Source organism: Dendrobates tinctorius, unplaced genomic scaffold (assembly GCF_039654945.1).
Source record: "Dendrobates tinctorius isolate UK_male_01 unplaced genomic scaffold, ASM3965494v1 ptg000150l, whole genome shotgun sequence".
Taxonomy (NCBI): domain Eukaryota; kingdom Metazoa; phylum Chordata; class Amphibia; order Anura; family Dendrobatidae; genus Dendrobates; species Dendrobates tinctorius.
The window spans coordinates 11,772,498-11,790,564 of NW_027361817.1; the positions used below are offsets into that span (position 1 = coordinate 11,772,498).

At 43.8% G+C, this 18,067-nt stretch overlaps 1 protein-coding gene across 3 annotated transcripts in view; it reads right to left on the reverse strand.

Moving 5' to 3' along the window:
• HECW2 (HECT, C2 and WW domain containing E3 ubiquitin protein ligase 2) overlaps positions 1 to 16,539 on the reverse strand; it is a 395,637-nt gene extending 379,098 nt beyond the window's left edge. For all 3 annotated transcript variants that reach the window (XM_073546703.1, XM_073546704.1, XM_073546705.1), the window contains exon 1: positions 16,340 to 16,539. The gene's annotated coding sequence lies outside the window, so the exon portion shown is untranslated. The remainder of the gene's footprint in view (positions 1 to 16,339) is intronic.
• Positions 16,540 to 18,067: the final 1,528 nt, after the last annotated feature.

Genomic DNA, 18,067 nt, shown 5'->3' on the forward strand with positions numbered 1-18,067 from the left:
CCTCTGCTTCCTGCCCAGCTCTTCCTGTCTGACACAGACAACGGCTGGATGATGTCAGCATTCAGCGCGCGTCTTTGTCAGAAAGAAAGCTGCTGGCGAACGTGCAGAGAGGTGAGTGATGTGTTTTATTTTAACAATACATTGGGGGAAGTGGAGAGGGCGATGATGATGATGAAGATGGGGGTGGAGAGGGCAATGATGGAGGTGGTGGGGGAGAACAAAAAGTTTGGATGTTGGAGAGGGCAATGATGGAGGAGATGGGGGAGAAAACGATGGAGGTGGTGGAGAGGACAATGATGGATGTTGAGGAGAGGACAATGATGGGAAGCGGGGGAGGAGGACAATGAGGGATGTGGGGGATTGGGATGGGAGTAAGGGGACTTATAATGGACTTAAGAACAGGGTAGGGGGAGGAGGACATTGGATATGGATGTAAAATGAATTGGGTGGTGGAGGAGGGTGCTAAGCCCCTGACAGTGTCCTCTTCCATCTCACTATTCATTGTGATGCTATTGAGGACTTAAAAATTATTGGGTATGGGGAGAGGAGGGGGTAAGGTGTACATCTTACAAAAGGATCAAGCCGTGTCTAATGTATATACTACATAGTGTCTGAGATCTATACACACCTACAAAAGGAACAAGCCATGTCTAATGTACAGTATAAATCAGAAGTTTACGTACAGTATAAATCAGAAGTTTACATACACTATAAAAAGACACTTATGCATGTTTTTCTCAATATCTGACATGAAATCAGAATAAACCTTTCCCGTTTTAGGTCAGTTAGAATTACCATAATTATTATTTGCCAAATGCCAGAAGAGAGAGAGAGAGAGAGAGAGAGAATGTTTTAAGGCATTTTTATTACTTACTGCAAAGTCAAAAGTTTACATACATTTAGATTACTATGCCTTTAAACAATTCTGGACTGCCCATATGATGATGTCATGTGTTTGGAAGCTTCTGATTCTGTTTTTTTGGCAACTTCTGAGTTAATTAGAGACACCTGTGGATGTATTTTAATGCACACCTGAAAAACACTGCTTCTTTGTGTAGCATCACATGAAATCAGCCAAGATATCAGGAAGAGAATTGTGGACCTGTACAAGTCTAGCTCATCCTTGGGTATAATTTCAAGATACCTGAAGGTGCCTCGTTCATCTGTACAAACAATTACATGCAAATACAAACAAGATGGAAATGTCCAGCCACCATACCGCTCAGGAAGGAGACGGGTTCTGTGCTCAGAGATGAACATGCTTTGGTCTGACATGTACATATCAACCCAAGGACAAAAGCAAAAGACCTTATGAAGATGATGGAGGAAACTGGTAAGATCGTGTAAATATTCATAGTGAAATGTGTTCTATCAACGTGCAGAAAGGCCACTCTGCCAGGAAGAAACCATTACTCCAAAAGAAACATAAAAAAGCCAGATTAATGTTAGCAAATGCACACGTGAACAAAGATCTTAATTTTTGGATTCATGTCCTGTGGTCTGATGAAACTAAAATGCAACTTTTTAGGCATAATGACCATTGTTACATTTGAAGGAAAAATGGAGAAGCTTGGAAGCCTAAGAACACCGTCCCCAACTGTGAAACACAGGGGAAGCAGCATCATGCTGTGGGGTTGTTTTTATCCTGGCATTTGGCAAATATTAATAACTAGATGGAGGCCCGATGCGAGGGCGATAATGTCACGATGGGGGCAGGCTTTGCAGCATTGAGAATCTCTCCCCCCATGTGCTCACCCACCTATCCACTCTCTTGCCCGATGTGCTGACTTCTCCCGTCTGTGCTCTCTTCTTTGACCTGTCTACCCCATGTGCTATCCCCCTTGTCTGCTGTCTCTCTCCTTCCTGTGCTGTGTTCTCCCCTCATGTACTGTCCCGTTTGAGCTGGCTCCCCCCTGTGCGCTCTCTCCCCCATCTGCTGTCTTCTCACATTAAAACTGCGCATGTGGTCCTCCTGTACAAAGATGGCGGCGGTCAGTGAATCATTCGGCCGTTCCCGCCGGCGGCGTTTTTGCAACAGTGTTCCACTGGTGGTATCCATAGAGTGTGTGTGTGGTGTGTATGGCGTATAGTGTGCGTGTGCGGTGCGTACGGCATATACAGTGTGTGTGGTGTGACGGTGTTCCGCTGGTGGTACCGCACAAGAGGCTGGTACCACCAACAGTTTCTATATTGAGACACCCATCACTTGGGTGTCCCAATATGGTGGTCAGTGAACTTCCGCCGCTTAGAATTCTGGGACCCGAACACATCTGGACGGAACAGGATGTGAAGACATTACAAGGTAAGTATATATTAAATTATGTTATCCTAATTGGCCTAAAACAGGAAAGGTTTATTCTGAGTTCACATCAGATATATAGAAAAACATGCATATGTGTCTGTATATAGTGTAAGTAAACTTCTGGTTTCAACTCTATATACTGCAGGGTCTGAGATCTATACATCTATACCAAATAGCACTCTGACATGATTAACCCCTTAATGACCGCCAATACGTCTTTTAACTGACCTGAGATATAAGAGAATAGCATCCCCATACAGGTGACAATCCAGCAGCTGTTGGCTGCACACTCTAGCTGACAACTTGCTGCATCAGCCACGATCAGTGTTTTCACCGTCCAAATTTGTTTAACCCCTTAGATGCTGCTGTCAATAGTGACTACCTCATAAATGGTTAACAGAATGTGGCTTCTCCCTCTTTATCCCCATCGGCACCCTGAGATCAAGATCATAATTGTGTGGTTCTGATGTTTGCCATGGCAATTCACGCCCAAATAGCGGCCTTAGAGTCTGATAGCTGTTGTAACCGGTTCAGAAGTTAGCGCCATTTAGGTGGTAAAAATACACATTTTCTTTCCTGACATGCCACTTTGCATTATTCCTGAAAATCACCAGAAGGGTTAATAAACTACTTGACTGCAGTTTTCAATATGCCAGGAGGTGCTGTTTTTAAAATGGTATCACTTTTGGGGTTTTCCAATATATATGACCCTGAAAGTCACTTAAAACATGGATAGGTCCCTTAAAAAAATAAATTTTGTAAATTTCCTTGAAAAAATGAAAAAGTACTGCTACATTTTTAAACCTCCTAAAAGGCTAATAAAATAAAATTTTACAAATGGTGCTGATGTAAAGCCGACATGTGGGAAATGTTATTTATTAATGTTTTGCTATGGTATGACTATCTGGATTAAAGGGATAATCATTCAGAGTTTGAAAATTGCTAATTTTTTAACATTTTTCTCAAATTTCTGATATTTTTTTTATAAATAAACAAAACATAACCTAAATTTACCATTACCATAGAGTATAATGTGTCACGAAAAAACAATCTCAAAATCACTGGGATTTGTTGAAGCGTTCCAGAGTTATTACCAGATAAATTGACACTGGCCAGATTTTACAAAATTTGGCTCCGTCACTTAGAGGTTAAGGCCTGTTTCTGTTTTTTGACATCAGTCAAAATCCACCAGAGTGTGAAAAAACGGATCCGTTTTTTGACGGATCTGCTTTAGGCACAAATGCATGAAATTTAAAGTAATATGACTCTGGAAAGAGAAAAAGAGAGAGAGCGAGAGAGAGCGCGCGAGAAAGAGAGAGATTTTTTTGCTGCCAGAACGGTTTCGGGGTTAACTTTCATGAAAGGAAGTTCTTCCGGGCATGCTCAGTAGAAAAAGGCGGATCCGTTGGCGGATTCCGTCAGTTAACGGTTGGCAACGGATCCGTCGCCCATAGGCATCCATTATAACGCATGGCGGACAGCGACGGATCCGCTGCAATCCACTGTTTTCACACGGACAAAAACCGTTTCATTGTTCATCCACTCCAGACAGCGGACACCAAAATTATGACGGATCCGTCAAAAAACGGAAGCAACAGATGACCATTTGTCGCAATCCGTCACTAATGTAAGTCTATGGGAAAAAAACGGATCCGATAAAAAAAAATGGCGGATCAGTTTTTTTTGCTAAACACATCATGACCTGGTAAGAAGCAAAATGTCCACCAGGCACTGCCATTTGGGGGTCGGTATTTCTATGGATGATGATTTCTGCTAGGACATGCTTAGACAAGGCTGAGTCATTTAAAGAGGTTTTCCATTTTTAGAAAAGTGAACTCCAAATGATCCCGATAAGGTAACGTAACAAATACTGATAGTACTCACCCTCCCCCGCCTGATCCGCTACTGAGCTCAATGATTGTTTGCAGCAATGATGTGAACTGTCGCTGTGACATCCCTGCTGAGTCAAACGACAGAGAAGAAGCAGTGGCAGACAGCTGGAGAAGGGAGGATGACTAGTGTCTGTCTTTATTGTTTTACCTTAGGCTGAGTTCACACGTGGCGTTTTTTTCGCGTTTCCGCGGTGGTTTTAACCGTGCGATTTTGCCGCGAAAAATAAGCATCCCATGCATTCCTATGGGATTCCGCAATGCTGTGCTAATGCCGCGGTTTTTACCGCGGCGGAATCGCTTCGCGGTAAAAAACGCAGCATGCTCATTAATTTTGCAGAATCGCGGCGATCCCGCACCCATAGGAATGCATTGTTCCGCTTACTTCCCGCATGTGGCTGTGCACACCATGCGAGAAGTAAGCAGAACAATTGCGGATGTACCCACGGTCCGGAGGAGAGGCGACTGTCCACCGGGCTTTGGGTACCATATCCCTGTAAAAAATAGAATTTAAAATAAAAAAATGGTGTTATTCTTACCTTCCGACGTCCCTCGCAGCCTTCCCGCTTCTCTCCACGCTCTCATTCCCAGTGATGACGTCCGTTCTCGCGGGATCACGAAGTCTCGCGGTCATCGCGAATTACCGCGAGACGTCGCGATCCCGCGAGAACGGACGTCATCGCTCGCAAAGGATTACTGGGAACGAGAGCGTGGAGAGAGGCGGGAAGGCTGCGCGGGACGTCGGAAGGTAAGAATTACACCATTATTTTTTTTTTTTTATTATTATTATTTTTTACATTTTATCTTTTACTACTGAGGCTGCATAGGCAGCCTCAGTAGTAAAAAGTTGGTCACACTTGTCAAACACTGTTTGACGAGTGTGACCAACCTGTCAATCAGTTCTCCAAGCGATGCTACAGATCGCTTGGAAAACGCTAGCATTTTGCAAGCTAATTACGCTTGCAAAATGCTAGTTTTTCCACGGGAAAATCGTGGGAATTTAAAATGCGATTTTCCCGCAGAGTGGAATTCCGGAACTCTCGCGGTAATTTCCGCGAGAGTTCCGCTACGTGTGAACTTACAGGAAACACTTGGGGTCCACTTTTTCTAAAAGTGGAAACCCCATTTAAAGGGGTTGTCCAGTAAGATAATATTAAAGACTTCTCTTTAAGATGCAGAGGGGCCGCAGCAGGGGGCACAGCAGAAGGGGCCGCAGCGGGAGGAACAGCAGAAGGGGCCGCAGCGTGGGGAACAGCAGAAGGGGCATAGCAGAGGGGGCCCAGCAGATCCACACCTATTAATTCAGACAAGGGTGTATGTGCAGTACCCGGCTCCGACCACTATGCAGTTGCTGCTGTTCTATGCAGCCTTGAAGCTGATCACATCCATCCGACACCCGGGACACCTGATTAGCCAGCAATTTTAAAGTACTGGAAAATCCTTGAAAGGCTGTATACACACTGTGTCCACTTCCATCGGTTAATTGTCCATTTTTTAGAGTGGACTTTTCAGGAATTGCTCCTTTTTTCAGGAGTCTTGTAAACTTGAAGGGTCTTTAGCATATTTTTGGTGATTTCCTGAGTGCTTTCTAGACTGTTTTTCCATTGTCGCTGGGTGGTTTTTTAGCATTTTTTGGCCCTTCTCACTGATGTTTTCAGGAATTGCTTTAAACACTACTATTTTTTTTTTCAAGCAAATGCTGAGAAGACGCTCAAAAAGATGCTTGGGCGTTTATTTCAACCTTCACATTTTTTCTATTATGTTAAAGGGAATCTGTCAGCAGGTTTTTGCTACCTCATCTGAGAGGAGCCTGATGTAGGTAGATTACTTCAGCTGTTCTCTCACAATCAGAGCTTTTTAGCAATAAAGCAGAGATGCTAACCCCGCCCACACCACAGCTAACTCCACCCACACCAGACTCTGTAATAATAATAATCATCTTCATTTTTATATAGCGCTAACATACTCGGCAGCGCACACATTATCATCACTGTCCCCAAAGGGGCTCACAATCTAAATTCCCTATCAGTATGTCTTTGGAATGTGGGAGGAAACCGGAGTACCCAGAGGAAACCCACGCAAATACGGGGAGAACATACAAACTCCTTGCAGATGTTGTCCTTGGTCGGATTCAAATTCAGGTCTCCAGCGCTGCAAGGCTGCAGTGCTATCCACTGAGCCACCGTGCTGCCCAGTATATACAATGTCCATAGACAGTGAGCTGCCTATCACAGGAGGGGGCGTTGTCAGACCAGAACCAGCTAGTCACAGCAATGCTACTGGTGACTAACATCCACATTAATCAGTATATCCCACTCCGGCTCCAAGACTTCTCCCGAGCTGCACCAAATTTTTTAAATGCTCTACCTCAAGAAATTAGGACTAATCACAACTTACACAGTTCTAGGTGCTCCCTAAAACCACCTCTGTTTAGAGTGGCCTATCACATTCCCTAATCAAAGTCCGTTTTATATACAGTCATATGTAAAAGTTTGGGCACCCCTATTAATGTTAACCTTTTTTCTTTATAACAATTTTGGTTTTTGCAACATGTATTTCAGTTTCATATATCTAATAACTGATGGACTCAGTTATATTTCTGGATTCAAATGAGGTTTATTGTACTAACAGAAAATGTGCAATCTGCATTTAAACAAAATTTGACCGGTGCAAAAGTATGGGCACCCTTATCATTTTCTTGATTTGAACATTCCTAACTAATTTTTACTGACTTCCTGAAGCACTAAATAGGTTTTGTAACCTCATTGAGCTTTGAACTTCATTGCCAGGTGTATCAAATCATGAGAAAAGGTATTTAAAGTGGCCACTTGCAAGTAGTTCTCCTATTTGATTCTCCTATGAAGAGTGGCATCATGGGCTCCTCAAAACAACTCTCAAATGATCTGAAAACAAAGATTATTCAACATAGCTTTTCAGGGGAAGGATACAAAAAGTTGTCTCAGAGATTTAACCTGTCAGTTTCCACTGTGAGGAACATAATAAGGAAATGGAAGAACACAGGTACAGTTCTTGTTAAGCCCAGAAGTGGCAGGCCAAGAAAAATATCAGAAAGGCAGAGAAGAAGAATGGTGAGAACAGTCAAGGACAATCCACAGACCACCTCCAAAGACCTGCAGCATCATCTTGCTGCAGATGGTGTCACTGTGCATCGGTCAACAATACAGCGCACTTTGCACAAGGAGAAGCTGTATGGGAGAGTGATGCGAAAGAAGCCGTTTCTGCAAGCACGCCACAAACAGAGTCGCCTGAGGTATGCAAAAGCTAGAAACTAGAACAACATGGGAAGGGAAGCAAAAGACCAGAAAAAGCCATACACCTGACAAATGCTATTGAGAACTCTGCTATTAGAAGTGGAAAGGAAGAACAAAGACGAAAGAATCTAATTAATAAAAATATTGGAGAAAGAGAAACCAATCACAAACTAAAATGTTTCTATACTAATGCACAAAGCATGGGCAACAAACAAGGAGAATTGGAACTACTAACACAGGAAAAGAAATATGATGTCATTGGAATCACTGAAACTTGGTGGGACAATACACATGATTGGAATACAAGACTAGAAGGATACAACTTATTTGCAAGAAACAGACTTGATAAACGAGGAGGAGGTGTCGCATTGTATGTTAGAAACGCGTATATCTGCACAGAGATTGAAGCTTCAGAGACTGCGAGTTCTGTGGAAACTGTTTGGGTAAGAATACAAGGACAGAACAATGGAAAGGACACCATTGTAGGCATTTACTACAGGCCGCCTGTGCAAGCTGAAGCTATGGATGAACTCTTTATGCATCAAATGGCCAAGTTCTCCAAAAAATATGACATAGTTGTCATGGGAGATTTCAACTATCCAGACATTTGTTGGGAATCTCTCTCAGGCAAAACTAACAGGTCAAGGAAATTCTTATCCTCTCTTGCTGACAACTTTATCTTCCAAAAGGTAAAGGGAGAAAACAAGGGGAACTGCTACCTTGGATCTAATCCTTATAAACAGGGAGGAAATGGTTGAGGAGGTAAAAGTGGCTGGGACCCTAGGAGGTAGCGACCATGCTATTTTAGAATTTTGGATAACTAGAGGCGGAAGACCTGTGAAGACTCAGACGTCAAGGTTAGATTTCAGAAAGGCAGATTTTAAGGGATTCAGAAAGAGAATTGGAGGGATCCAATGGCTGGATATCCTTAAAGACAAAAATGTCCAGGAAGGATGGGAAATCTTGAAAAATGAAATTCTCAAAGCACAGTTGTTAACAATTCCGAAAAGAGGGAAGAATAGGAAGCAGTTAAGGAAACCAGGATGGATGAACACAGAACTTAAGCACATGCTAAAAAGGAAGAAAAAAATGTTTATAAAATGGAAAGAGGGAGGCATATCTAAAGAAGAATATAATGCTGTCTGCAGAACCTGCAGGGCACAAATCAGATTAGCTAAAGCTGAAAATGAATTGAGGCTTGCAAGAGATGTCAAAAGCAATAATAAAGGATTTTGGGGATATGTCAAAAGTAAAAGAAAAGTCAAAGATGCTATAGGATTTTTACAGGATGAAAATGATGAAATGGTAAGACAGGATGTTGAGAAGGCTGAACTTTTAAATTCCTATTTTGCATCTGTTTTCTCTCAGAAAGGAAATGTAACATCAACTGTTATTCACTGTCCTATTAAGGGAATAGAAGAATCCAGGATATCTATAAACAGAAAGATAGTGAGGAAACACTTAGCTAGCCTAAATGAATTCAAGTCTCCAGGTCCAGATGAATTACACCCCAGAGTACTGAAGGAGATAGCAGAAGAAATTTTTGAACCCCTCTCTATAATCTTTGAAAATTCTTGGAGAACAGGAGAAGTGCCAGAAGACTGGAGAAGAGCAAATGTTGTTCCTATCTTCAAAAAGGGGAAGAAGGTGGACCCAGGTAACTATAGGCCGGTGAGTCTGACTTCTATACCAGGAAAGATCTTTGAAGAAATTATTAAACAACATGTATGTCAATACCTGGATAAGAATGAAGTGATTAAACAGAGTCAGCATGGGTTTGTAACTAATAAGTCATGTCAGACTAACTTAATTTCCTTCTATGACGGTATCACTGATTGGGTGGATCAAGGAAATGCTGTAGATATAGTATATCTTGACTTCAGCAAAGCATTTGACAAAGTCTCTCATACAATCCTTATTGAAAAAATGACTAAGTATGGAATGGACAAGGCAACTGTTAGGTGGATTCATAACTGGCTTAGTGATCGGACCCAAAGAGTGGTCGTAAATGGCTGCACATCCAGTTGGAAGAATGTCTCAAGTGGGGTACCACAGGGCTCTGTCCTGGGCCCTGTATTGTTCAACATCTTTATCAACGATTTAGATGAAGGCATTGAGGGTAAACTGATTAAATTTGCTGATGACACAAAGCTAGGAGGGATAGCTAATACTAGAGAAGAGAGAGAGAGGATTCAAAAAGATTTAAATAAACTGGAGAAGTGGGCAGCAACAAACAGAATGGTTTTTAACAGGGAGAAATGCAAAGTACTACATCTGGGCAATAAAAATGGAAAAAGCATATATAGAATGGGAGGAATAGGGCTAAGTGACAGCACATGTGAAAAAGACTTGGGTATACTAATAGATCACAGACTGAATATGAGTCAACAGTGTGATGCAGCAGCAAAAAAGGCAAATGCAATTCTAGGATGTATTAACAGAAGCATACAGTCTAGATCACGTGAAGTCATTATTTCCCTCTACTCCTCTTTGGTCAGACCTCATCTGGAATATTGTGTCCAGTTTTGGGCACCACATTTTAAAAAAGACATCAACAAACTGGAGCAAGTTCAGAAAAGAGCGACCAGAATGGTGACCGGTCTGCAAACCCTGTCTTATGAGGAAAGGTTGCAGGATTTGGGAATGTTTAGTTTGCAAAAGAGAAGACTGAGAGGAGACTTAATAGCTGTCTACAAATATCTAAAGGGCTGTCACATTGTAGAAGGATCAACTTTATTCTCATTTGCACAAGGAAAGACTAGAAGCAATGGGATGAAACTGAATGGGAGGAGACACAGATTAGATATTAGAAAAAACTTTTTGACAGTTAGAGTGATCAATGAGTGGAACAGGCTGCCACGAGAAGTGGTGAGTTCTCCTTCAATGGAAGTCTTCAAACAGAGGCTGGACAGACATCTGACTGGGATGATTTAGCGAATCCTGCTTTGAGCAGGGGGTTGGACCAGATGGCCCAGGAGGTCCCTTCCAACGCTACGATTCTATGATTCTATGATTCTATGATTCTAAGCACATTAGGACAAGCCAGTTACATTTTGGAAGAAGGTCCTGTGGACTGATGAAAAGATTGAGTTGTTTGGTCATACAAAAAGGCGTTATGCATGCTCTGTATTGTTGACCGATTCACAGTGACACCATCTGCAGCAAGATGATGCTGCAGGTCTTTGGAGGTGGTCTGTGGATTGTCCTTGACTGTTCTCACCATTCTTCTTCTCTGCCTTTCTGATATTTTTCTTGGCCTGCCACTTCTGGGCTTAACAAGAACTGTACCTGTGTTCTTCCATTTCCTTATTATGTTCCTCACAGTGGAAACTGACAGGTTAAATCTCTGAGGCAACTTTTTGTATCCTTCCCCTGAAAAGCTATGTTGAATAATCTTTGTTTTCAGATCATTTGAGAGTTGTTTTGAGGAGCCCATGATGTCACTCTTCATAGGAGAATCAAATAGGAGAACTACTTGCAAGTGGCCACTTTCTCATGATTTGATACACCTCGCTATGAAGTTCAAAGCTCAATGAGGTTACAAAACCAATTTAGTGCTTCAGGAAGTCAGTAAAAAGTAGTTAGGAGTGTTCAAATCAAGAAAATGATAAGGGTGCCCATACTTTTGCACCGGTCAAATTTTGTTTAAATGCAGATTGCATATTTTCTGTTAGTACAATAAACCTCATTTGAATCCAGAAATATAACTGAGTCCATCAGTTATTAGATATATGAAACTGAAATAGCTGTTGCAAAAACCAAAATTGTTATAAAGAAAAAAGGTTAACAATTTTGGTTTTTGCAACAGCTATTTCAGTTTCATATATCTAATAACTGATGGACTCAGTTATATTTCTGGATTCAAATGAGGTTTATTGTACTAACAGAAAATATGCAATCTGCATTTAAACAAAATTTGACCGGTGCAAAAGTATGGGCACCCTTATCATTTTCTTGATTTGAACACTCCTAACTACTTTTTACTGACTTCCTGAAGCACTAAATTGGTTTTGTAACCTCATTGAGCTTTGAACTTCATAGCGAGGTGTATCAAATCATGAGAAAGTGGCCACTTGCAAGTAGTTCTCCTATTTGATTCTCCTATGAAGAGTGACATCATGGGCTCCTCAAAACAACTCTCAAATGATCTGAAAACAAAGATTATTCAACATAGCTTTTCAGGGGAAGGATACAAAAAGTTGCCTCAGAGATTTAACCTGTCAGTTTCCACTGTGAGGAACATAATAAGGAAATGGAAGAACACAGGTACAGTTCTTGTTAAGCCCAGAAGTGGCAGGCCAAGAAAAATATCAGAAAGGCAGAGAAGAAGAATGGTGAGAACAGTCAAGGACAATCCACAGACCACCTCCAAAGACCTGCAGCATCATCTTGCTGCAGATGGTGTCACTGTGAATCGGTCAACAATACAGAGCATGCATAACGCCTTTTTGTATGACCAAACAACTCAATCTTTTCATCAGTCCACAGGACCTTCTTCCAAAATGTAACTGGCTTGTCCTAATGTGCTTTTGCATACCTCAGGCGACTCTGTTTGTGGCGTGCTTGCAGAAACGGCTTCTTTCGCATCACTCTCCCATACAGCTTCTCCTTGTGCAAAGTGCGCTGTATTGTTGACCGATGCACAGTGACACCATCTGCAGCAAGATGATGCTGCAGGTCTTTGGAGGTGGTCTGTGGATTGTCCTTGACTGTTCTCACCATTCTTCTTCTCTGCCTTTCTGATATTTTTCTTGGCCTGCCACTTCTGGGCTTAACAAGAACTGTACCTGTGTTCTTCCATTTCCTTATTATGTTCCTCACAGTGGAAACTGACAGGTTAAATCTCTGAGACAACTTTTTGTATCCTTCCCCTGAAAAGCTATGTTGAATAATCTTTGTTTTCAGATCATTTGAGAGTTGTTTTGAGGAGCCCATGATGCCACTCTTCATAGGAGAATCAAATAGGAGAACTACTTGCAAGTGGCCACTTTAAATACCTTTTCTCATGATTTGATACACCTGGCAATGAAGTTCAAAGCTCAATGAGGTTACAAAACCTATTTAGTGCTTCAGGAAGTCAGTAAAAATTAGTTAGGAATGTTCAAATCAAGAAAATGATAAGGGTGCCCATACTTTTGCACCGGTCAAATTTTGTTTAAATGCAGATTGCACATTTTCTGTTAGTACAATAAACCTCATTTGAATCCAGAAATATAACTGAGTCCATCAGTTATTAGATATATGAAACTGAAATACATGTTGCAAAAACCAAAATTGCTATAAAGAAAAAAGGTTAACATTAATAGGGGTGCCCAAACTTTTACATATGACTGTAAAGTCCATGCAATATCTCTCTGGACATAATTCGCCATCAAACTCCACTGCACCCAAAAGCCTCACGCATCCTTTATCTACCCCTCATTTCTTCAAGGTGGTCGGACCATCATTATAAATAAACCCTGTACTTTGTGTCACCCCACCTCATTGTAGACTGTAAGCTCTTACGGGCAGGGTCATCATTATCTTTGCTTTAATTATTGTATTATCTTTAACATTGTTACTTATGACTCGTATATGAACTGTTGAATTGTAAAGCGCAGCAGAATATGTTGGCGCTATATAAATATAGATTATTATTATTACTGATGCTAAAACAATCATTGTAAGCAAACAATCCACTGAGCTTGATGAGAGGTATTGCTGAAACCCGTGTTTTGACCCCTGCAGCATGCTGCCTTCAGATTACATAGCAATATTTCTCTTAGCCACGTCTTTGAATGTCTAAACATATGAACAGGAAATAGTCTTCCCATAGACATTCAGGCTAAGTTCACACGTACCGGAACTCTCGCGGAAATTACCGCGAGAATTCCGGAATTCCAGTCTGCGGGAAAATCGCATTTTAAATTCCCGTGATTTTCCCGCGGAAAAACTAGCGACTTGCAAGCGTAATTAGCTTGCAAAATGCTAGCGTTCTCCAAGCGATCTGTAGCATCGCTTGGAGAACTGATTGACAGGTTGGTCACACTCGTCAAACATAGTGTTTGACGAGTGTGACCAACTTTTTACTACTGAGGCCGCCTATGCAGCATCAGTAGTAAAAGATAGAATGTAAAAAAAAAAAAAAAAAAATGGTGTTATTCTTACCCTCCGACGTCCCGCGCAGCTGTTCCCAGTAATCCTTTGCGAAAATGCCCGCGATGACGTCAGTTCTCGCGGGATCGCGATGTCTCGCGGTCATTCGCGATGACGTCGCGCGAATGACCGCGAGACTTCGCGATCCCGCGAGAACGGACGCCATCGCGGGCATTTTCGCAAAGGATTACTGGGAACGAGAGCGTGAAGAGAAGCGGGAAGACTGCGCGGGACGTCGGAAGGTGAGAATAACAATATTTTTTATTTTTAAATTCTATTTTTTACAGGGATATGGTACCCACAGCCCGGTGGACAGTCTCCTCGCCTCCGGACCGTGGGTACCATCCGCAATTGTTCTGCTTACTTTCCGCATGGTGGGCAGAGCCACATGCGGGAAGTAAGCGGAACAATGCATTCCTATGGGTGCGGGATCGCCGCGATTCCGCAAATTAATGAGCATGCTGCGGTTTTTACCGCGAAGCGATTCCGCCGCGGTAAAAACCGCAGCATTAGCACAGCATTGCGGAATCCCATAGGAATGCATGGGATGCTTATTTTTCGCGTTTTCGCGGCAAAATCGCGCGGTTAAAACAGCCGCGGAAACGCGAAAAAAACACCACGTGTTTACTCAGCCTAATAGGATCATGCTTTGGATTTTTTGGGGAAATTTCTCTGTTGTTTTGTTAGCAGACCCGCTCAAAAACTGGTGAGAAAGCGAGTATACCCTAGGAGCAAACTTCTTCCGTCATTTTTAACACATCGGTGTCACCAGTAAATTGTTTATCGGGGGGCTGAACAACCCCTTTAATGACTCTGCCCCACTAAGTCCATAGAACAAAGATTCTAAATTCTTGTTTTTTACGTGTAAGGACTTTTCTAGAAAACCAATCAGTCATTAAGCTGAGTGTTAACGGAAACCAGAGATCCCAGAGGACACATGGAGAACAGAAAAACTTTATGTAATGGCCTTGGTGGCATTTGAAACTCAAGCCGGTGGCTCTAGATTCACCCTGCTGACATACCGTTCTGCCAATATTAGAGAATATACCCCAATGGATGACATCTGAGCAGTGATGCTCTGCACATGGTGACTGTGCGTGTCGCGGGATCGTTACATGACAGCAGCTTTCCAGGTACAACAGTCAATAACAATCTCTGCCCAGTGTCTTTTGTATGTAGGATTTTTGTGAGTTCCTTTCTTAGCCTCCCCCAATCCTGATGATGGGCCAAAGGGCTTTCCATCCTGAGGATGGAATGGGCAGCTCTCAAGAACCTCTACGCGTTTAACCACTATGGCTCATCAGGAGGTTGGATATACGGATGCTGCATAGTGACTGCCTGTGTTTCTTCAACCTCCTGATGATTCATAATGGTGACACACGTAGAGGTTCTGGGGAATCTAACCCATAAGTAACTTTTCTATGCTGTTATCATGATGAGTTCATTCTTTAAGCACCTTCGAGCATGTATCCGTCAGGTCTGTGACATTATATTTTGCCTGCCTATATTGCCTGCTGCAAGGTTGCCCCGAGGGTTAGCTTATTAAGAGGGATTCCCAGGGTCAGCCTCCGTGGAGCGGGGGCGCCATATCCGCTGACAGGCAGGTTTATACATATGCTCTTTCTGCACATGTCACTTTATTGCTGTGATTTTGTTCACCTTTTCTGGCACATGTCTAATTGTCTTCTTCATTATCAATCCTCACTTAGCATCCCAGTTTTTTTCTATCCTCCTATGCTTGTATAATTGGGTGGTTGCATGTATCACCAGCATAGGGGCATTCTGGAGTTTCAGGGACAGCCGTTGAGGAGCGGGGGCGTCATCACTCATTTATATGATAAGGGTGCTGCTAACCTCCGCTGTTAGGTGGACATCAAGTCCAGGTTGTAGTGTACAGGGAGAACATAGCCAGCACGGTTACTGCACTGTGACTGTAGTTTGTCCTTTTATCAAATATTCAATAAAAGTTATATTTTATCTTTTACATCAAAAATGTTAGGGTTTCTCCTGTTACTCCTACCTCACGACGGGGCCGGGGGGGGGGGGGGGGGGGGCTCGGCTACCTCATGACGGGGCTGGGGCTCTCCTACCTTACAATGGTCTCCAATGAAAGAATTAGTGAATGAGCTTGGCGCGGCCACATGACGTGTCGGGAGACACTGGCGCCACATGACGTGTCGGGAGACACTGGCGCCACATGACGTGTCGGGAGACACTGACGCCACATGACGTGTCGGGAGACACTGGCGCCACATGACGTGTCGGGAGACACTGACGCCACATGACGTGTCGGGAGACACTGGCGCCACATGACGTGTCATTAGAGCCCTGTGCACCCCCCTCTCTGGCATCAGCTTGTTACCATCATGTCTGCCTGTCACTGGGGTATTCCCCACACAATGCCAATTAACCATTGCCTGCCAGTTGCCACAAGTCTCCCCACACTGCCTGCAGCCTCCATCATTACTGGGGAGCTGGAGAGCAGATGGTGGGAATCACTGTCGCATATTTTGGCGATTCCTGCAGGCTGAGAAGATGGAACCATCAGGGCTGACTGTGTCTCACTGCCTCCCATCTAATCAGCTCCAGACTCCTCCATGTGCAGATAAAGGATTGCACAGAATGCTGTCCACCATGTGTCCCAGCCCGCCCGCGATGGACGCCAGTGCGGGGCACATGAGGAGGAGAAGCGTGCTGATAAATAATGCATGCAATGCCTGGGAGCGCTGCTGGCCACCTACCTAGCGCTGCACGTCCACAGCTCAGCAGATGTGCCCCGACCAGGCGGCTCCTCCACACCGCGGCTGAGCGCTAATATCCAAACACAAGGATCCTCAGAACCATCGATCTGCCCCGATCCCCGCGATCCGCCGCTGCATCCTGAGCGCTGTGTGACAGGATTCTGTGCAGTGTCAACTGCTGCTCGCAGCACCAAGGAAGGAGCGATGTGATTGGCCGCTGGCATCCTCTTCTGCATTGGCCGACATCTCCGCAGCTGTCATTGGCTGAGGCGCAGTGTAGTGTGCACAGAGTACAACAGCAGGAATCCTCACTACTACGCGGTGGACGAGCGCACGTCGGTATCTCCGGGGCTCTGCTCACTGCACGCCCCGGGGCAGCACTCCGGGGAGGAGGGCAGCAAATTCCAGGAGGCTGAAGTTGGTTTCTAAAGTCCTGTGGATTTATCTGCGGTTTTTACTACAAGATACGCAGAGGCAAAAAACCGGAGTGTGCACACGCTGCGGATTTTGCTGCGGTGTACAGTACCATGATTCCCTATGGGAATCAAAAACCGCAGTGCAGACGGTGCGGAATTTTCCGCGCGGATTATCTGCGGTTTTCAATGCGCAGAAAGAATTGACATGTCAATTCTTTCTGCGGATTCTGCTGCGGTTTGCCATCTCCTCCATTGAGGAGATGAAAAACCGCAGAGCAATCCGCAGGTAAAACCGCAGGTATTTTGACCTGCGGATTTTACAAAATCCGCGCGGATGAATCCGCAGCGTGTGCACACAGCCTTGGCTATGTGCACACACTGCAGATTCACCTGCGGGTTTTTTCCCACGGAACCGCAGGTAAAACTGCAGGTAAAGTGACCTGCGGTTTGGCCTGAGGTTTTGCCCTGTGGCTTCACACCTCTACTATGTTAGGGTGTGTGCAGACGCTGCGGAATCCGCTGCGGATTCATCCGCACAGATTTTGCAAAAAACGCAGATATAACCGCAGGTGAAAAGACCTGCGGTTTATCTGCGGTTTGGTCCTTCGGTTTCACCATCTCCACAATGGTGGAGATAGGAAACCGCTGCGGATTCCGCAGAAAGAATTGACATGTCAATTCTTTCTGCGGTATCAAAACCGCAGGAAAACCACGCAGATAAATCCGCACCGTCTACACAGCGGTTTTTGGTTACCATTCATTTGAATGGTACTGTACACTGCAGCTAAAACCGCTGCGGAACCCACAGCGTGTGCATGTAGCCTTAAAGGTGTGAAACCGCAGCAGAATCCGCAGAAATAATTGACATGCTGTGGAAAAAAAACCGCAGCGTGAGCACTGCGGTTTTGAAAACCCGTAGGCTAACATGGTAAAGTACCATGTCAGCGGAACTGCTGCGTTTCCGCAGGGCCAAAACCGCTGCGGAAACGCAGCAGAATCCGCAACATGTGCAAACAGCTTAAAGAATTGACATGCTGCGGATTGTAAACCGCAGCAAAACCGCACGGAAAAATCCGCAGCATGTGCACAGCGTTTTCCAGTTTACCATTGAAAACAATGGTACTGTACAACGCACCTAAATCTGCTGCGGATCCGCAGCAGAATCCGCACCGTGTGCACATAGCCTTAAGGTACTTTCACACATCAGTTTTTTGCCATCAGTCATAATCCGTTGGCTAGCGGATCCGGCAAAAAAACGGATCCATCGCATCATTTCTCCATCCGTTTCTTCTGTTTCTCGACAGATCCAGTT